At 40.8% G+C, this 22,733-nt stretch overlaps 1 protein-coding gene across 5 annotated transcripts in view; it reads left to right on the top strand.

Annotated features, from left to right (window-relative positions):
• The window catches only part of LOC132394323 (ras-related protein O-RAL), an 86,260-nt gene that overhangs the window by 3,154 nt on the left and 60,373 nt on the right, over positions 1-22,733 (top strand). For 2 of the 5 annotated variants that reach the window (XM_059970328.1, XM_059970325.1), the window contains exon 2: positions 11,967-12,084. The exons of the other annotated variants lie outside the window; for them this stretch is intronic. The gene's annotated coding sequence lies outside the window, so the exon portion shown is untranslated. The remainder of the gene's footprint in view (positions 1-11,966; positions 12,085-22,733) is intronic. 5 annotated transcript variants of the gene reach the window in all.

The raw sequence follows: 22,733 nt of genomic DNA, 5'->3' as shown, positions 1-22,733 counted from the left end.
CGGACATATGACAGTCTTTCACTTCCTCACCCAGGTAATTTCTAAAAAAAAAATCACAGAGCAGGAGTTCTAGAACAGATCACTCCGGGCTCATACTCACTGGAATTCAGAACAATGAGTGGTGAGCTTATTGAAACCTGTTGAATGTTGAAAGGCCTCGATAGAGTTGATGTGGGTAGGATGTTTCCTATGGTGGGAGAGTCCAAGACCAGAGGGCGCAGCTTCAGAATAGAGGCTGTTTTTGGACAGAGATGAGGAATTTCTTTAGCCCAGAATGATGAATCTGTGAAATTCATTGCCACAGGCAGCTGTGGAGGCCAAGCCTTTATGTATATTTAAGGCAGAGGTTAATAGATTCTTGATTAGTCAGATACTGGGAGAAGGCAGGAGATTGGGGCTGAGAGGAAATTTAGATCAGCCATGATGAAATGGTGGAGAAGATGTGATTGGTCAAGTGTCCTCATTCTGCTTTTATATCTTGTGCACTTATATTGGTGTCAAAGCCTAATCTAACACCATATGCACAGATTGAATGGTATTTCAGTTGTATCTGCGCTGGAGAGGTCCCAAGACCTATTAAGGGATCTCCTTTGCCAAAGAGGTCAAAAGTTACAATTATTATCAGTACCGACATCTTGCTATATATCAGTTTGAGACTCAGTTTCTTTCTGGCATTTACAGGGAAAATAAATACAATAGAATTTATAAAACAGTGTTAAAACAGACGGCCTGGCTGTTGGTCAATCAAAAATGATCGAACTGCACAGGTTAGAGATCAGACTGGACATAACTGGATTAAAACAGGACCGTGAACTGAATTTACCTTGGGATGATTTTAATAACCTTTACCTGGGCTAATTTTCCTTGATTATTTGTAGCACAAGAGGTTCTAGCATGCAAGGATCCTTTTCAAGGTTTCTTTCAGCATTCAGGAGATGCCAAAATCGTAAGAAGAAAAGTGTACCTAGTGCTTTTAAGGTATTTTGGTCATGAAGCTCTATATCTATAATGTGTACTTGCAATTTTCTGTTTCTGTGAACAGAGGTCGACTGGGTATGAAATTGTGGTCCTCATAAATTTGATGACCAGAGCCAATATAGTTAGTTTGTTATTTATTATGTTGTATGATGTGGGCGATCATGGTCTTTTCATGACCATGATTGTTCCTGATAATTTTTTATTCATCTTCTGGGCAATGTCTTTACAAGATGCATGACCCCAGCCATGATCAACACTCTTCAGAGATTGTTTGCTTGATGTTAGTGGGCGCATAACCAGGACTTCTGATGTGCACCAGCTGCTCCTGCGGCTTCGCATGACCCTGATCGGGTGGGGGGGGGGGGGTGATAAAGGTGACCTGCAGGCTAGTGGAGGGAAGGAAAGGAGTGGCTTACACCTCCTTTGGTAGAGACGTATCTCCACTCTGCAATCCGATAAAAGTCAACACAAAAATCTCAGCTACTATAACAACCTCAAATGTTATTGATGCCAACTAATCACAAATAGAGAACATATGAATCAATACTATCTGGGGAATTATTCTGACCTGGTTAACGTATTGAGGTGAGTGCCCATGCATAGTCTAACCTGAATCAGAATATTGTTCATTTGATTTTTCGTAAAGCTGGATCCTTTTTGACTGTGCCGCTGGTACTGAGTTCTGATGAGGCATGAAACAGAATACTGGAAATGCCCAGCAGCTTGGGTAGAGCCTGGGGAAGGAAACTGAAGTTTCAGATTGAGGATGCTGAAATGTTGAAGTAGGGTTTCCCTTTTCTGCAGATGCTATTTGGACTGCTGAGTGTTTTCAGCATATTTGGTGGTTCTTTCTACTGTCTGCAGTCTTCATTTTTTTTTTCATTTTCGGGTAGAATGTCCCTTGAACTGTTGTATTACTTTTACACAATTTTTCATCTCACACTGGTATCTATTTTTCTAAATGCCTTGCAGAATGGAAGGAATTTCTTTGATTTAACATTTCTCGTGCATCATCTATTTTTATGCAATGCTAGTGTGATTCAGAAAATTGTGTGCTTTTTGTTTCATGTGATTATTATCTACATTTTAGGATATTAATAATATTTTGTACTAATAATTCCCAGTACTTGTAGCTTTCCCAGTAATTTCAAGATGTCATAACAAAATTGAATTTTATGTGGCAGCTGCATGGCTGCATATGGCAAACCACTTAACAAACCTAATGGAAGTTTATTATTATTGATAATAAATCAATTGTGATGGAATGGTGGAGCAGACTTAATGGGCTGAGTGGCTCGATTCTGCTCTTATGTTTGATGGGGGGAACTGAGATCTTTGCAGGTGTGATGTTGTAAAATGTCAATATTTTAGTGTGTCATGAAGTAGAGGTTAAAACCAGACCGGTATCCCGAGGACGACATTGTTGTGGACCTGATTTGCACTAGAGCAAATGGGGAATTTTGATTTGAATAATTAAATCTTTTGGAATGAAATGCTCGTCAGAAATAGTGACCTTAAAAAGAAGCATTCAAGGAAAGAAGTCCTGTCCTTGAAAATGCACTCTGGGTTGAACTATTTATTTGCATTCCAACCACCTGCTGAAAAAGCCTAGCAAGCCACACTGTTCAAAAGACAATTGAGGATGGGCAATTAATGCTGCCTTCTCACTTCCCATAAATAGATTTTTAAAAATTATAGTAAGGTTGTATAGCTTTTGTATGAGTAGGTAGCTTTGTTTCAACCTCCAGCCCCTTCATTAAGTCAAGACAAATCAAATTAAGTTTAATTGTCATTCAAACCATACATGGATTTCAGCCGAACGAGACAGTGTTCCTCTGGGGCCAAGATACAAAAACATACATGCGCATTCAACCTAATGAGAAAGGGGGGAAAAGAAAACAGTCATGTAAGAAAATTCATTTTTTGTCCAAGACCCTGAGCAACAAGTCCATCAAATTGATGGTTTTCAGCAGTCAGCATGTAATTCCACTGATCCAACACTGGAGGGCAGCACCGATGAGGGACCACCCCCAACTGAGCCTGGGTGCCACAATACGACACAAGGCCCAGTCCAGGGGTCAGCAACCTTTACCACTGAAAGAGCCACTTGGACCCGTTTCCCACAGAAAAGAAAACACTGGGAGCCGCAAAACCCGTTTGACATTTAAAATGAAATAACACTGCATACAACGTTTTGTTTTGCCTTTATGCTATGTATAAACAAACTATAATGTGTTGCATTTATGAAATTGATGAACTCCTGCAGAGAAAACGAAATTACATTTCTGCATGCAACAAAAACATTTTGAACTCCGAAAAAAAGACGTTGGGTTGAAGGTTACTTTTAAGTAAAATACTCAACGTCTATTTGAGTCCTTCTTGTATTTATGAAAAACGCCAAACTTAAATTTGCCGCCAGCAGCAAACCAAAAATAACGTCAGCCAGCTGTCAACCTGAAAAATAAAAGGACTATTTCACTGAACAATGAAAACATATGAATATACGTAAAATAATAGGCAATTAAAATATTTATCATCCTTGTTCAGGTTGACTCACACCTGACAATGCAGTCGTATTCAGTAGGGATGGATCGATGCTTAGGGGAGTGACCGGGAAGGATAATGTGTTTTTTTCCTCTCTGAACTCACAGAAGCGTTTCCCAAACGATGTTCGCATTGCAATGATTGCAGAATGTAAATACTCCGAATTTATCATGTCGTGACCTTGTTTGAACTCTCTCAAATTGGGGAAGTGAGACAATGTGCCTTTCTGTAAATCTCTGGCAAGCAACGTCAACTTGCGCTCGAATGCCAAAACATCCTCCAACATGTGCAGGGCTGTACGTCCTTACCCTGTTGAAGAGCTGTGTTCAGCGTGTTCAGGTGCGCTGTCATGTCTACCATGAAGTGTAGCTTTTCCAGCCACTCTGGCTGTTCCAGCTCAGGAAAGTTGAGCCCTTTGCTGCCCAGGAAAGTTTTCTCTTCTTCCAGACACGCGACAAAGCGTTTCAGCACCTCCCCTCTGGACAGCCAGCGATAAAAACACGTTGTAGCGGTTGCTACACGCAGTCAGTAAACTGCAGTCAAAGATAGCTTTATTCGAACTAAACAGCCTTGCTTTTAAGCCTCCCTCAACCCGCCCCCCATGGGCGCGGATGCTGCAAAAGGCACGTACTCACAAACCCCCGTAGGCTATCTCCCTTAGCCTGAGCGCTGGCTAATTGTGAGCCGGTTCGGATGTGTCAGGAAATGGGTCGCCACAACGTCTTATTTAGATTGTACAAGATCACCATAATCTTCAAATTTAGAATTACATTTCAAAAACTAACAAACTAACATAAAATACATTTTAATTAAATACTGATCATGTAGCGGTGTGCTACACGCAGCGCTAAAATTACGACACGGAGTCGGTAACTGCAGTCGAAGGAAAAAACTTTATTCGAAATCTTCAGCCTCACTTTTAAGCCTCCCTCAACCTGCCCCCCATGGCGCAGAGGCTCCAAAGCTCTGTGCTCGCAAACCCCCGTAGGCTATCTAATAGTGAGTCGGTTCGGATGTGCCAGGAAAAGGGTCGCCACAACCAATTATTTCCCAAAGCAACAGGGAGCCGCAGCACAGACGTAAAAGAGCCACATGTGGCTCCGGAGCCGCGGGTTGCCGACCCCCGGCCTAGTCCTTGCTACAACTGAGGTGACTCTGCTACCTCTTCATCAAAAAGGGGAAGCAGTCCTGCAGCAATCAATGTCCAACAGGGTCTTGAGATCGCAAAAGAAATGTCCAAGACAGTTAGTTGCTCACGGTTTTACTACAAGCCACCTTTACACCAGCTTAAAGGCACCATCTCTGAGCAGCATGGTCTGCACCCAGGTCAGCTCTTTGGACCCTAATCTAGCTCCTTTTGTGGCCCGATGGTCCAACTCACCTTCTCTGAACCGCCGGCTACTCCGAAAAATGAGCAGCTTACTGATGCAGTCGACCTGCTGTACACGTAGTTATTGGAGTCATGAATACTCTTACGATGTATAAAAACACATTTAGCAAAGATAAAAAGCACCTTGGTTGGCCCTCCTGTACCCAATAAAATGACCATTGAGTGTATGTTCACGGTCTTCTGTTGCTGTAGCCCATCCACTTCAAGGTTTGATGGGTTGTGCATTCAGAAATGCTCTTCTGCATGCCACATGTTGAAACGCGAGGTTATTTGAGTTTCTGTCAGCTTGAACCAGTCTGGCCATTCTCCTCTGATCACTCTCACCAGCAAGGTGTTTTCATCCACAGAACTGCCATTCACTGGATGTTTTTTGTTTCTTGCACCATTCACTGTAAACTCTAGAGACTGTTGTGCATGAAAATCCCAGGCGGTCAGCCGTTTCTGAGATTCTCTAATCACCCTGTCTGACACCAACAATCATTCCACGATCAAAGTCACTTAGACCGTATTTCTTCCACATTCTGATGTTTGGTTTGAACAAAATCTGAACCTCTTGATTGTATCTGCATGCTTTTGTGCATTGAGATGCTGCCACATGATTGGCTGATTAGATATATGCGTTAATGAGTAGGGGTACCTAATAAAGTGGCTACTGAGTGTATCTTTGTAATGAAAGCTTTCAGTTCCAACCCACTTGTGCCTGCAAGGAGTTCAGTTGAAATGACTTGCGTTACTTTATTCTGAATTGGATTGAAATTCAGACCCCAGAACTGGTGAAACAGCAGGGTATCCTTTCAATTACAGGTTAAACTGTTTTACTCTCATGATTCAATATGAGGGCATTTGGTCCCAAAAAGTTTTTTTCACTGTGTTAATTGTGTGGGCAGCTTCATAATAAAGCTGAATTTTGTATCCACAGATTTGGCAGATGAGACTTAATTACTATACTCATACTAATTAAAAAAAAACAAGGCTCCTGATCAGTCTAGCTTACAATGAATTGCTTATAATTTACAGTTGGCTTTGTATGACTTAGGAATTCAGGAATTGTGTACATACAATATTCTCATTTTGCAAACTGCTGGCTTTTAAATTTTTAAGTAATAACATTTTGATTTAATCTTTATTCTACCAGTGGCTACCAAGCACCAAACTAACAACATCCCACTTTTGTGTGGGGAATCTTAACTATTGTTGCTTGTTCATTGACCGGGCTGCCTTATTTATTATATTTGTCTGTGATAACCACTTGTTTTCACACTGCAGCAATGCTATAGAATAGTGGTCCCTAATCTTTTTTATGCCATGGACCTCTACTGTTAACCGAGGGATCCTTGAACCCCAGGTTGGGAACCCCTGCTACAGACATAGTTTGCAAATTAGGGTTAATATTGCATCAGTATTCAAATGTTTTATAACAATTTCTGAATAATTTTCTAATTTCTACCAGAAGCACAGGATTGCATCCTCCATGAATTCCAATTCAATGAAGATGACAGTCTCTTAAGTTAATTGCACAGATATAAAATACTTCAATATTATATGTGCCAAGCTATTTACCGACACCAGCCTTTTGAAAAATCAAACTGCAGATGCTCAAAACCTGAAAGATGCACAGTAATTTAGATAGTATCTGTAGAAAGGGAAACAGATCATCTTTCAAAGTGAATATCTTGTCAGAAAGCTGCACCGTTAGTATTCAGAAGTCTTTCAGGATGAGATTTTCATGGATATCTTTAAGCTTAACACTATAATGAAATTGTTAAATTCTCCAATAAAATAAAACAGAATATTGTTACACCTAAACAAAGATACACATTTGAATATCTATCATGGGGGGTGGGGGGAAATGTGTGATTCTGCTTAAAACAGTTTGGGGGAAAGGGAGAGAATCTCCTCAATTTTTCCTTTATTCTTCAGATCCCTTTTTCAAAACCAATTGACTTGTAAAGATAAATGTGCAAAGCAGCACACAAAATGCTGGAGGAACTCAGCAGGAAGCATCTATGGAAATGAATAAACAGTTGACATTTTGGGTCCAGACCCTTCGTCAGGACTGGAAAAGAAGGGAGAAGCTACCAGAATAAGGTGATGGGGGGGAGGGGAGTACAGCTAGGTGAGAAGTGAAGCTGGGTTATTGGGAGAGGGGTATGAAGCTGGGGAGGTGATGATTGTAAAAGGTGAAACAGAAGGAATCAGATAGGAGAGGAGAGTGGACCAGGGGAGAACTGGGGGGAGGAGGAGGGCTTACAGCATCTGCAGAATCTCCTGTGTCTATAAATATGCAAAGTGCTTTGTAATAATAGTGATTCAACTTGAAATGTTTAGAAACGAATGGATGTGAAATTTAAATAAACCACATCCTGTGAGTAACATTTTCCCCATAACATCTGGAATGTAACTTGAAAGCTTTTAATCAGGGAAGTAGATCATCATGATGGCAGGAAATATTACAATGAGGAATTTAAGGCCAAACAACCTTTATTTCCAAAACAAAAAAAAAGTGTGGATGCGAAAAAAAGTTCAAAAATGTTTGATTTATTAATGCATACAAGATGCTTGGCTTTATTGATCGAGCCATAGAATATCAAAGCAAGATGGTCATGCTAAAACTGTAGTGTACTAGACCAAAGCTAGAGTACTACAGAGAGTGTAAAAAGAAATTAACAGGGATGTTGCCTAGACTGAAGAACTTTATAAATTGTGGAGAGAGTGTCGAAGCTACAAAGTGGTTTTTAGATTGAAACAGATTAGGGGAGATTTGAAGGATGTAGGATAGAAATGATTTCCTGGCAATTTCTGATAATGGAGGCATGCATTTCCCCCAGTACTTAAAATCCAAGTGGAAGATCGAAGAAAGTTCATTCTGTGATTAGTAAGGGTTAAAAATTAGCTGCTCGTGGCTGGAGAGTCCATCATTCAGTGGTCCATGTTAGCACTGGCAAAGAATGCACAATTTAGGCTAATTCCACTTCTTGATTCACAGCCTGCCAAGTGCTATTGACATACTCGTAATAATGGTAATGCCACTGAATGTTTTTCCTCCCAAAATCAATTTGCTGGGGGTCACCGGGGCTTTACTGAAGTAGTCATGACTACAAGAACCAAATGAGTATTGTACAGTGAGTGACATCTGACACTCCAAGCTGTCCGCTGTATAAGACAAAAACGGAAGCATGATGGAATAAAAAGTTCAAAGTCAGTTTATTATTAATGTATGTATTTGTCATCATATTCCACCTTGAGATTCATTTTCTTGTAGGTTTTCCATAGTAGAACAAAGGTACAATAGAATTGATGAACTACACATGAAGACTGACAAACAACCACTGTGCAAATACAAAAAAAATGAATAACTAAGTAAATATTGTGAGCATGAGTTGTAGAGTCCTTCAAAATGAGTCCATAGGTTGTGGAATCAGTTCAATGTCGAGGTGAATGAAATTATCCACACTGGTTCAGGAGCCTGATGGTTGTGTGGTGATAACTGTTCATAAGTCTGGTGGGTCCTGAGGCTCCTGTACCTCTTTCCCGATGGCAGCAGTGAGAAGAGATCATGGACTGGGTGATGGATGCTGCTTTCTTGTGGCGCTACTCCTTGTAGATGTGCTCAGTGATGGGGAGTGTTTTTCCTTTAATAGTCTGGACTGTATGCACCTCTTTTTGATGTCCAATGGGTGCAGTGAGTACCATCTACAAATGACACTGCTGTTGCTTGGCTACTCCCCTAGCAGCATCATTGTGGTTTGTAGCTCCAGCAACCCAGTTATATTTCCCATTGGACCCCCCCCCCCCCACCAAATCCTCTGTGTGGAGTTTACCTTCTGATTTAATTTTCTGCTTTCTCTTATACATGTTAATTGGTTAAAGGACTCCTTTAACTTGTCACAAATGTGAAAGAGAGTGGTAGAACTCAGATGAGGAGGGAGCTGATGGGATTGTAGCAAATTAAATGCGTTCAATACAGATGGTGAGTTGACGAACATGTGTCTGTGTGGTATGACACTGAAACCCAACACAAACATCCTGAAGGGTCAGGATAGCACGGGCGTGTAAATGCCACCCCTGCAGCTTTCTCTCCATGTTGCGTGCCTTTCTGACTTGTAAATTTATAGATGTAACTAAGTGCTGGACTCCTAACTCGGGACTGAGAGTGCTATCGCCAGCGGAACTGTGTAGTTCAAGAAGCCAGTTCACTCTCACACCACCCCCCCCCCCCCCCCCCAAGACAATTGGGGATGACAATGACTGGTGACTTTGACAGATCCTGGAAAGTAAGCAAATAAATTAAATTCCAATTCTATTTGTTAAGCTGCAAAATGAGGTAGAGTAGAATATAACTAGGTAGCTGATTGTCCAGATTTTGAAGTTCAGCCCAGCAAAATGTGGCGATGAAAAGAAAAATTGCTGAAAACTGCATATCAAGTATTTCTACGGAAGGTGACATTAACATTCCAAATTGAAGATGCTCTGCTATGAAATCTGCTGAAAGTTTGAAACAAATTTGTCTCTCTCAACAGATGCTTCCCAACCCGCTCAGTTTCCAGCATTTCCTGACCTTTTCTAATACTGAGCATCTGCAGTTGTTTTTTTGTCATGGTTGTCATGTTTGCTCTGGTTTTAAACAAAGTTACCAAGCAATATTGATTAGACCTTAAGATATAGGAGCATATTTAGGGCATTTGGCCCATTGTGTCTGCTCCACCAATTAATCGTGGCTGATCCAATTTTCTTCCCCAAACTCCTGTCGTCTTCCCACATCCCTTCATGCCCCGACTAATCAAGAATCTTATCAACCTCTACCTTAAAAATACATAAAGACTTGGCCTTCCACAGCTGCCCGTGCCAAAGTATTTCACAGATTCACCCTCTAATAAAAGGAATTCCTGCTCACCTCCGTTCTAAAGTCACCGCTCTATTCTGAGGCTTGGTCCTCTGGTCTTAGACTCTCCCACCATAGGAAACATCCTCTCCACATCCATTCAATTAAGCCCTTTCACCATGCGATAGGTTTCAATGCAATCTCTCATTCTTCTGAATACAGGCCCAGAATCATCAAATGCTCTTGATATGACGAGCTATTCGATCCTGGAATCATTTTCATCAACCTCTTTTGAAACCTCTCCAGTTCCAGCACATTACGTCCTTGCTTTTATATTCTAGTCCTCTTGAAATGAATGCTAACATTGCATTTGCCTTCCTCAGCACAGATTCAACCTGCAAATAAACCTTTAGAGAATCCTGTGCAAGGACTCCCAATCCTTTTGAGCCTCTTTTTTGTATTTTCTCTCCATTTAGAAAATGATCAACTCTTTCATTTCTTCTACCAAAATGCATGACCATACATTTCCCGACACTATTCCATCTGCCCATTTCTTTGTCTGTTCTAATCTAAATCCTTCTGTACCTTCTCTTACTTCCTCAAAACTACCTGCCCTCCACCTATCTTCATACTGTCTGCAAACTTTGTAATAAAGCCATCAATTTCATCATCCAGATCATTGACATATAACATAAAAAGAATCATTCACAACAGAGACTCCCGTGGAACACCACTTGTCTCCAGCAGTTAGCCAGAAAAGGCTCCCTTTATTACCATTCTCCTGCCAATCAACCACTGCTTTATCCATGTTAGAATCTTTCTTGTAATACCATGGGCTCATAGCTTGTCAAGCAGCCTCATATGACCCAGCTTGTGTACCACTTGATCCATAGCCATCTGGGGTCTCACTGGTCCTGATAGCTGTTCTCTTTGTAGCCCTAGTTATTTCAAGGAGACGGTAGCTTCTGTGGAGCGAGCAGCCCCACCTTTGCACCCCATCTCTAAGGGCACACAGTGTGCCCTCCACCCCTGTCTCTGCACTGCTCTACCAGCTCCTGGTATTTGGCTGCCTTGTGCTCAAACACCACCTCAATTTGGTCTTCCCAAGGAACTGTCAGTTCCACTATGAGCTACTTCGACATGTCTGACAATATGACCACATCAGTCATTAGTGATGATGCAATGAAGTTAAGAAAAAATGGGATAGAAAAGGCAAAAAGTTTAGTCTAGAAGTGTAACAGGTGACAACAGAATCAGTGAAAATCAACAGTAGATATTGGAAACGAATTAAAAATGAGAAATGATGGATTCTATAGAAAGAAAAAGTTGAAGCATCTTCAATCTGAAACTTCAACATTCTCTTTCCACAAATACTGCCTTGTGGTTTCAGTGCCTTCTGTTGATAACTGGAGTATTATTTAAAACTTCACTTTTGAAAAGGTATTGCAGCCCTCTTTAACAGTGCAATACAATACATTGTGTTTGCATTGCTGTTTATTGGAACAAAGTCGGAGACTCAGAGTGGGATGGAGAGTCAATCACAGGTGAGTAGCAGCTCTGGATTGAATATACTGGAATCTCCATTTGTTTTTTGCCTCCCTGTGTAGTGGGGACCATATCCTAGTTTTATCGAAGTACATATGTTGCCATGTACTACCCTGAGATTCATTTTCTTGTGGGCATTCACAGTAAGTAGAAAAAAACACAGTAGAATCAATGAAAAACTGCAAACAACAAAGACATACAAACAACCAATGTGTAAAAGATGACAAATTCTGCAAATACTAAACAGAAATGAAATAATAACTGTTTAATATTGAGAACAAGTATTGTAGGGTTCTTGAAAGTGAGTCCAGAGGTTGTGGGATCAGTTGGGGTTGAATGGGTTGAATAGGTTGGGGTGAATGAAGTTATCCACAACACTGCAAATAAGTGCAAGCAGGTTTCAAATTCTCCATTATTTCGTGTATATTTAGATTATTGTGCTTTGAAATGAGATTGATTTGTGGAATGTTGGCAAGAGAATATTGAAATGTTTATTGCGCAGTGGGATGTTCTTTTGGATCATCAAGCATAGTTTGTAAAGCATTCAAATTTCAGTTAGGAAATAACTTAAGGAACTTTGCAGAATTAGTCTTTAATGTTATTTTCTGCTCTTGATCTGCAGTCGTTGAACTGGCTTTTTTTTAAGCATGGAAAATTGTAATGGGAGTCGTAATTTTTTTTAACCAGCAATGTACATTCGGCCACGGGAATCTTCAAGGTCAGCAAAGAATAAGATAAATCCATATGCAGCAAGAACAGCAGCTAGTTGTAAATCATTTGAGGATAACAGGCAGACGAATCAGAGGTAAGCACAAAATCTAATGTGGCAATTTATGACCTGGAACACACTCAAAGGCTGATGGAAGCAATTCGAGTAGTGAAGTTAGAATGGGAGTTGGATAAATGTGAAAAATGCTAGTGTGAGAATGGGTGATCAAGGTGGGTAACTCTTGCAAGGAGGTATTGATATGAAGCACTTACTCTGAATTCGTGGTCTGTTGACTTTTTTTGGATTTGTTTTCTTTTGTTTTAGTCCCTAATACTTGATAAATTGACTCTTGATTTTAAGCATCTTAACTATTTAGAGCTGGCAGTAGCCCAAGCATCAGCAACATAAACATGTGGAGTTTGTTTTAGAACTGACATTTAAGCCCATAACGCATTTTTTATTGATCAAATTCTAAGACCTCAAATGCACATCACATTTGAGATGGTGGATATCAGCATGTCCGTATGACCAGCTGAGATCCTTCCCCTTGATTTATTCTGATCCAAAATATTGTACAACTGTGAGTGTGCCTTCTTCCTGTCTCGCCAAGTTTCTGCTAAATTCCATGGTATAATTTGTCACCAAGCCTGCCTCTCTAACGTTGCCTGTCTGGGTCATGTGTGTTCACCTGTTGCTACAATCAAACCACTGTTATATTGGTAATTGTTCCTTTAGCGCCCAGGTCCTTCTCTAAATCACCGCACGCCATTGACCATGACCCATCTGTAATTGAACTGGTTGTAATGGGTGCCAAAACCTGTTGGATTGCTTCTGTGAGGCAACTTGGAAAATTGTGAAATGTAAAAGGAGCCATATAAGTGCTGATGCTGAATGGGGGAAAGATGGGTGATTTACTTCATTTGGTAATACATGACATTATAACGTAGCTAATTCCCATATCATTCACACATCTGTCACTGCACTCTTCGTACAGGCGCTCTATTCTGAGCTCTGTTCTGGGGAAATTGGCGGGGGGGGGAGAGGGTGTGGAATATCAAGGATGTTCTCAGAACCTTTTTTAAAAAAAGTATATATTTTTGGAAAAATAAAGCAAAGATTGGGAATTTCTAGCCCAAGACTATTTGGTGGTGAAGAAACATTTGGAATGGTTCTGAGAACCTTATCTGTGTAGTGAAACCCTATATATTTCACTATTTCATGCACTGTCTAGTTTAAGGCACCTCCTGACTGGCAGTACAGATCCAGAACAGATAACGTTTCATTGACTCTTCACTCTGTTACGCCTGTGCCCCAACTCTGAGGGGCCAAAGAGTACAAAGCAGCCCCCTCCTTTTTGAGAATCACAAGATCGCTATTAATTCAGGTCAGGAGACCCAGGAAATGAGAGAAAGAAACACAGAATCCACAAAGGGGTTTGGAATGTCCTGGCCCCTCAGTGATACAAAGCCACGGGAAATTCTTGGAGACGGAATTGTGTATTGAGTACTGTACTTCATGGAAGCCCTCGGAATGATCAAAGGGGGGTTGGTGGAGGGATTTCATCATCCCAACCTGATTGACATCTGAGACCCTGTGAGTCAGGATAAAAGAGGGGTCTGGGGAACAGCCCCTTTAGACGCACCAGGAGAAATGCTAGAAATCCCGTGACAGCGTAATAGCGACAGCCGGAGGAAAGCCCACATGTGTCCTTTTCCATTTGCCTCGGAATTGGTGGGCCTGACCACGGAAGACGGCTTAGCTAAATAGCAAAAGGAGCTGGTCACCCGTGACCAGCTACACCAACGGAACTCTCGAAGGATCGACATCATAAAGAGGAAAACGGGCAAGTTCTAAGAAAAATCCATCTCTCTCTCTCTCTCCAACAAAAGGCTGCAGCCTGCATGAACTTGAGTGACTTTTATATTTCCATTGGACAATACATTACCCCCTAGACAACAATAGAGCTATTTCTTCGTGATTATTATTATACCCGCACTTTTAGATTTAGTATTGATGACGTATATTATCTGTATGTTTGCATTGATATTATTTTTGTGTATTTTTATAAATAAATACTGTTAAAAATAGTACCATCAGACTTCAATGGACCTCTCTATCTTTGCTGGTAAGTGACCCAGTTATGGGGTATGTAACAACTCAACCCTGGAATATCTGGATAGGAAAGATGAATACATCAGGATGTTCTTTATTTACTACAGTTTGGCATTCAATACTATCATCCCCTCAAAACTAATCAATAAGCCTCAAGACCTTGTCCTCAATACCTTCTTGTGCACTTGGATCCTCTATTTTCTCTATTGTAGACCCCAGTCAATTCGGATTGGTAACGACATCTCCTCCACAATCTCCAACAGTACAGGTGCACCACAAGGCTGTGTACTTAGTCTCTTGTTCTACTCATTTTATAATTATGACTGTGTGGCTAAGCAAAGCTCCAATGCCATATTCAAGTTTACTGATGGCACCACTGTTGTAGGCCATATTAAAGGTTGTAGAGAATCAGCATATAGGAAGAAAATTAAAAATCTGGTTCAGTGGTACCACAATAACAACCGCTTACTCAATGTCAGCAGGAGCAAGGAGCTGACTATTGACCACAGCAGGAGGTAAACAGAGGTCCATGAGCCAGTCCTCATCAGAGGTAGAGAGGCTCAGCAACTTTAAATTCCTCTGTGTTAACAATTCAAAGGACCTGTCCAGCATACGAGTGCAATTATGAAGAAAGCATGGCAGCACCTCTACTTAAGAGTTTTGCAAAGATTCAGCATGACATCTAAAACTTTGACAAATGTTTAAAGAAATGTGGTGGAGAATATTGACTGGCTGTATCACAGCTTGGTATGGAATGCCAACACCCTTGAATGGAAAATCTTGCAAAAGAAGTTGGATATGGCCCAGTCAGATAAAGCCCTCCCTACTGTTGAGCATATCTACATGGAGTGCTGTCACAGGAAACTAGCATCCATCATGAAGGACCCCTCCATCCAGGTCATGCTCTCTTCATGCAGCTGCTATGAGGAAGAAGGTATAGACCACAGGACTAACATCACTAGGTTCAGGAGCAGTTATTAGCCCTCAATCATCAGGCTCTTAACCACAGGGAATCACCACTTGCCCCATCATTTCAATGTTCCCACAACCTCTGGACTCACTTTCAAGGACTCTTTATCTCATGTTCTAGATATTTATTGCTTAATTTATTGTTAGTATTTTTCTGGTTCATATTTGCAGTCTGATGCCTTTTGTAGATTGCTTGTTTGTCTACCCTGTTGGGCGTGGTCTTTGATTCTATTATGATTGTTGTTCTATTATGTATTTGAATATGCTCACAACAAAATAAATCTCAAGGCTGTATATGGTGACATAGGTAGCTTGATAATAAATTTACTTTGAACTTTGAACCAGTGGTTCTTACCTTGGCCTCATTAGTTGCCACGGTAGCATAGGGAATAGTGTAACACCATTACAGCTCAGGACATTGGAGTTCAATTCTGGCGCTGTCCATAAGAAGTTTGTACGTACTTTCCATTAAGAGCATGAGTTTCCTCTAGGTGCTATGATTTCCTCCCGTGTTGTACGGGATAGTAAGTTGGTCATTGTAAACTGTCTAGTGATTAAGCTAGGGTTGCTGAGGGTGCAGCTCATTGGGCTGGAAGGACCTGTTATGTGTTGTATCTCTAAATGAATACAGGAAGCAGATTGTGTTTTATCCCTAATGTCTGACTAAGAAGAAGCCACAATGTTGCATCAATGTAAAATCATAAATTTTCCGTGACCTTGCTTGAGTCAGTGAACTGTAGGAAGGTACGTAAATTTATTTCTGATTAAATTTTATTATTCAGCTCGACTGAGTGGGATTTTTCATCCTATTTATCATACTGATTTTCTTTGTCCATGTGTTGTGTGCTTCACTAAAGAGGATGCTTTCTTCAGACTTTATTATCCCCCCTTTAGGAAAGGGGATATTTTGTTTTACAAGTCTTTGTATGTTGATACCTCATGAGTATTTTCCTAACTGCCAAATTTAAGTCATCTGTAAATTTAACAGCAAAGTGTTTTGTTTCTCAGTGCGAATTATGCAATGATTAATTCCTTTGGGATACCAATTCATTGGGAAATGTTTGGGCAATTCTGTGGATTCTTTGACACTTTATGTGGGCAGATATCCCAGTGTTAATCCAAACAACTTTTCTGACAATGCAGCACTCCTTGTTAATGTACTGAATTGTAAAACTAGTTTTACTGGCACGTAACCTGTAATTTGCTTGCTATACCCCATATTTCTTGTGTGTTTAAAATCTGTGGATGATTTGGTGTTCAACTAAATTGTACTTAGATGAGCCATAAATTAAGACCATTTACATTCTCTTGGGTGAGCTTGAAAATCCCATTGTTCTTCCCTTTGGAAGAACATGTTCTGCAGGTGGTTGACCCCCAATCACTCTGCTGCCGTTTGTCTAATATTGTTGCTGCTTGTCGGACCAGTTGCATAAGTTGGCAGCTGTTTTCTCTGAAGTACAGCAAAACTGAGTACGATAATTGAAGTGGTGATTAAAGCACTTGGGGATATTTTAAAGCAGGTTTTCTTTCATTTCTCTTTGCTTCTTAATGAGCTTCAGAATGGGATGTTCCTGTGCATGTACATTCCTGCTGGAATGTAGCAGGAGAGTAGATTAGATCAATCAAGCAGCTAAACTGTCTGAACTAACATTTGCAAAAGTCAAATAAACAATTTTAAATGAGAATATTTTTGCAAATTAATGTGAATATTGGACTTAACCATGTACCTTCAATGGTACAAAATCAGAATGTTGCACATTGAATTAATAGTTTTAATAGCCTTAAGGTATCAACAGATGTTACACTGATAACAATTTTGCATTTCTATCAAAGAAATGGGCTTGTCAGTTTCTAAAGCTAATCTGTTAATTGGTCTCCTAGTATGATATGGATGAATTGGCACCTGTATTCTTAACAGACAATGATGTCTATTTGATTACTGTCTAATGTGACTCATTGAGTCTGCTCTACTATTTGATCATGGCTGATTTAATTTTTTTTCCCCTCTTAACCTCATTCTAACATAGCAGTCAGCACTATGCATTACAGCAGCAGTAATCACCAATCAGGTTCAGTTCCACTGCTGTTTGTAAGAAGCTTGTGCGTTCTCTCCGTGATCTTGTGAGTTTCCTTCTAATGCTCCAGTTCCCTCCCACATTTCAAAGGTAATACTGTTCGGGTTGGTGAGTTGTGAGCATGCTATGCTGGTGTGGGAAGTGTGACGACATGTACAGGCGGCCCCCCCAGCACAATCTTCAGCTGTGGTTGTTAATCAAAACTGTTTCACTATTTATTCAGATGTTTGTTCATTATGTACCATATCATATAACCTAGGCAGTTGTGGTCTTTCCATGACAATCATAGTTCTTGCCAAATTTTTCTACAGAAGTGGTTTGCCAGTGCCACCTTCTAAGCAGTGTCTAGATGTACATGTGACAAGTGATGCTAATCTAATCTTCTCATTCCTTCTCCCCGTAACCTTTGACTCCTTTGCTAATCAGAAACATATCATCCTCTCTTTAAATATACCCAACAACATGCTCTTGACAGTCATCTTTGGCAATGAATGTCACAGATTCACCACACTCTAGTTAAAAGAAATTCCTCCATCTTGTTTCTAAAGGGACATCTGATGCTGTGTCTTTGGCATTAGACTCTTTAGTCCTGATGAAAACATCTTCCCTATGTCTACTCTAACTAGGCTTTCAATATTTGGTAATTTCAATTGGATTTCCCCGCATTCTTCTAATCTCCAAGCACAGCCCTAGAGCTACCAAAAGTTCTTCATACATCCTCTGGATTATTCTTGTAAACCTCTTCTGGATCTTCAACACCAGCGCATTCATACTTAAGTAAAGGGCTCAGAGTTGCTCAATGCTTCAAATATGGTTTGCCCAACATCTTCATAGACCTTAAGCATTACTTCCTTCCTTTTATACTCTAGTCCTCTCAAAATGAATACTAATATTGTGTATGCCTGCCTTTCTACTGACTCAACCTGCTAGTTAACCTTTAGGTATTCTTGGAAGTCCCAATGCACCTCAAATTTCTGAAGTTACAGTAATTAGTCCACTCCTTTATTTATTCTACTAAAGAGCATGACCATACACTTCCTGGCACTGTGTTCCATCTGCCACTTCTTTGCCTATTCTGCTAATCTGTCTAAGTCAGGTGTTCCCAATATTTTCGTAATGCCTTGGACCCCTGCCATTAACAGAGTGTTCTGTGGACACCAGGTTGGGAATCCCTGATCTAATTCCTTCCGTAGATTCCCTGCTTCCTCAACACTACCTACTCTCCATCTATCTTTGTATCATCTGTTAACTCAGCCAGAAGGCTATCAGTTCTATCAACTAGATCATTAATACACAATGTGAAAAGAAGCAAATCCAACAATAACCCCCTGGAACACTGATCACTGGCAGCCCATCAGAGAATGCTCCTTTTACTCCCACTTTGTCTTCTACCAGTTGGCCTATCTTGCATCCGTGCATGTACCTTTCTTGTAATACCATGGTCTCCTGTATTGTTTAGCAGCCTCATATGGCACCTTGTCTAAGGGTTTCTGAAAATCCAAATAAATATTCACTCACTGTTCATTTTGCTTGTTTTGTCTGTTTTTTTTTGAGGCTGAGTTGTTAGTTCAATGCTCAACCTAGCATCAATGAAGATGCTGGCTGGATTCAAACCCAGGGCCACTTGCCTCAAAGTCTGAAATGGATGCCAGTACAGCACCAGCCGGCTTATTCTGCTTGTTACTTCCTCAGAAGTCCAACAGATTTGTCAAGCAAGACCTCTCTATAGGAAAACCCTGACTTCAGCATATTTTATCATGTGCTTCCAAGTACCACAAAACTTCATCCTTAATGGATTCTTAAAATCTTACCAACCACTGAAATCAGGCTTCCCCCGGTAACATTTGTGATTATTTTCATTCATCTGGACCATTCCTGGCACTAGTGATTCTTGAAAAATCGCTATTAATGTAAACATAGAAAATAGGTGCAGGAGTAGGCCATTCGGCCCTTCGAGCCTGCACCACCATTCAGTATGATCATGGCTGATCATCCAACTCAGAACCCTGTACCTGCTTTCTCTCCATACCCCCGATCCCTTTAGCCACAAGGGCCATATCTAACTCCCTCTTAAATATAGCGAATGAACTGGCCTCAATTGTTTCCTGTGGCAGAGAATTCCACAGATTCATCACTCTGTGTGAAGAAATTTCTCCTCATCTCAGTCCTAAAAGGCTTCCCATTTATCCTTAAACTGTGATCCCTTGTTCTGGACTCCTCCAACATCGGAAACAATCTTCCTGCATCTAGCCTGTCCAATCCCTTTAGAATTTTATACATTTCAATAAGATCACCCCTCAATCTTCTAAATTCCAGTGAGTTTAAGCCTAGTCGATCCAGTCTTTCTTCATATGAAAGTCCTGCCATCCCAGGAATCAATCTGGTGAACCTTCTCTGTACTCCCTCGATGGCAAGAATGTCTTTCCTCAGATTAGGGGACCAAAACTGCACACAATACTCCAGGTGTGGTCTCACCAAGGCCTTGTACAACTGCAGTAGAACCTCCCTGCTCCTGTACTCAAATCCTCTTGCTGTGAATGCCAACGTACCATTTGCCTTTTTCACCGCCTGCTGTACCTGCATGCCCACTTTCAATGACTGGTGTACAATGACACTCATGTCTCGCTGCACCTCCCCTTTTCCTAAGCGGCCACCATTCAGATGATAATCTGTTTTCCTGTTCTTACAACCAAAGTGGATAATCTCACATTTATCCACATTAAATTGTATCTGCCATGAATTTGCCCACTCACCTAACCTGTCCAAGTCACCCTGCATCCTCTTAGCATCCTCCTCACAGCTAACACTGCTGCCCAGCTTCATGTCATCCGCAAACTTAGAGATGTTGCATTTAATTCCCTCGTCTAAATCATTAATATATATTGTAAACAACTGAGATCCCAGCACTGAGCCTTGCGGTACCCCACTAGTCACTGCCTGCCAATCTGAAAAGGTTCCGTTTATTCCTACTCTTTACTTCCTGTTTGCCAACCAATTCTCTATCCACATCAATACCATGTGCTTTAAGTTTGCACTCTAATCTCCTGTGTGGGACGTTGTCAAAAGCCTTTTGAAAATCCAAATATACCACATCCACTGGTTCTCCCCTATCCACTCTACTAGTTACATCTTCAAAAAATTCTATAAGATTTGTCAGACATGATTTTCCTTTCACAAATCCATGCTGACTTTGTCCGATGATTTCACCTCTTTCCAAATGTGCTGTTATCTCATCTTTGATAACGGACTCTAGCATTTTCCCCGCCACAGATGTCAGGCTAACCAGTCTATAATTCCCCGGTTTCTCTCTCCTTTTTTAAAAAGTGGGGTTACATTAGCCACCCTCCAATCCTCAGGAACTAATCCAGAATCTAAGGAGTTTTGAAAAATTATCACTAATGCATCCACTATTTCTTGGGCTACTTCCTTAAGCACTCTGGGATGCAGACCATCTGGCCCTGGGGATTTATCTGCCTTTAATCCCTTCAATTTACCTAACACCACTTCCCTACTAACATGTATTTCCCTCAGTTCCTCCGTCTCACTAGACCCTCGGTCTCTTACTATTTCCGGAAGATTATTTATGTCCTCCTTAGTGAAGACAGAACCAAAATAGTTATCCAATTGGTCTGCCATGTCCTTGTTCCCCATGATTAAATCACCTGTTTCTGACTGTAAGGGACCTATGTTTATCTTAACCAATCTTTTTCGTTTCACATATCTATAAAAGCTTTTACAGTCAGTTTTTATGTTCCCTGCCAGTTTTCTCTCATAATCTTTTTTCCCTTTCCTAATTAAGCCTTTTGTCCTCCTCTGCTGGACTCTGAATTTTTCCCAGTAGGTGCAGTCTCTTCAACTACCTCTGTCAGATCTCTGGGGTATAGTCCATCCAGTTCAGACCTTTAAGCTTTCCAAACACTTTCACCTTAGTATTAGTCCCTATACTTGCTTTTATCATTCCCTCCCCCAACAACTGTCAAATTTCTAGCCTGTCACTGCTATCTTCCAGTGATGACTGCTGCCTGATACTCATTCAGTCCAATGGCTATTTCTTTGCCCCCCCCCCCCCCCCATCACCACAACTCCAGCATCAATTTTCAGTAGTCTGATTTCTACCTTTCCTCTCTTTTACACTTAATATATCTTAAAACTCTTACTTTATATTAATGGCTAATGTGCCTTCATATTTCCATATTTCATCTTTTTTTCTCCTTATTGCTTTTTTAAGGCCCTTTCTGCTGGTTTTGAAAAGGTTACCAATCCTTCATCTTCCTGTTAATTTTTCCTTTTGGACTTTGTCACTCTTGGTTACCTCATCCTCCCTTTTAGAATGCTCCTGCTTTGGGATGAGCCAATCTTGTTCCTTCTGGATTACTACCAGAAACAACAGCCAATGCTGCTCTATCATCATCCCTCCTCGGGTTCTTTTCCAATCAACTTTGGCCAGGTTGTCACTTATACCGCTGGTTGCCTTTCCTTAACTGCAAGACCAATACAACTGATCTTGGCTTTTCCTGTCAAACTGCAGGGTGAATTCTGTTATGTGATCTCTGCCTCTTTTTCCTTAAATTACCTAATCAAATTTAAAGATATGATAAACATACCACAAGTGTCGCCGTGCTTCTGGCACCAGCATTACATGCAAAACAACTGTACATCTTTGGAATGTGGGAGGAAACCCATGAGGTCATGGGGAGAACATACAAGCTCCTGTCAGCGGTGGGAGTTGAACCCAGGTATAGCTACAGTAACATGTTGCCCATTGCACAGCACCAAATCCAGAACTCCCATTTCTTTAATGCATTTTGAGCATAAGTTCCACTATAAATCCTTCTTGTACATGTTCCTTATCATGGGATCCAGTGCCAACCTGATTTCAAAATTCAAAGGGATAAAATTTTAAAGTACATATTTCCTGTGGGCATACTCAGCAAATTTGTAGAATAGTAACTATAACAGGATCAATGTAAGATCAACCAGAGTGCAGAAAACAACTGCAAATATAAATAAATTACAATAAATATGAGATCCTAAGATAAAGAGTTCTTAATGCGAAATCATTGGTTGTAGGGACGTTTTACTGATGGGGCAAGTGAGTGAGTGTAGTTATTCAGAGTCTGATGGTTGAGGAGTAGAAACTGTTATTGAACCTGGTGGTGTGAGTACCATCTTTCTGATGGATGCTGCTTTCCTATGACAGCGTTTCATGTAGATGTGCTTAATGGTGGGGGAAGGCTTTCCCTGTGATGGACTGGGCCATCTCCACCACCCTTTGCAAGATCTTCCATTCAGACATTGGTGTTTCTATACCAGGCCATGAGCAGGGAGGTTCTACTGCAGTTGTACAAGGCCTTGGTGAGACCACACCTGGAATATTGTGTGCAGTTTTATTCCTAATCTGAGGAAAGACATTCTTGCCATCGAGGGAGTACAAAGAAGGTTCACCAGATTGATTCCTGGGATGGCAGGACTTTCATATGAAGAAAGACTGGATTGACTGGGCTTATACTCGCTGGAATTTAGAAGATTGAGGGGGGATCTTATTGAAACGTATAAAATTCTAAAGGGATTGGACAGGCTAGATGCAGG

The sequence above is a fragment of the Hypanus sabinus genome, chromosome 5, assembly GCF_030144855.1.
Source record: "Hypanus sabinus isolate sHypSab1 chromosome 5, sHypSab1.hap1, whole genome shotgun sequence".
NCBI lineage: Eukaryota > Metazoa > Chordata > Chondrichthyes > Myliobatiformes > Dasyatidae > Hypanus > Hypanus sabinus.
This window is presented reverse-complemented; position numbering and strand designations above follow the sequence as displayed.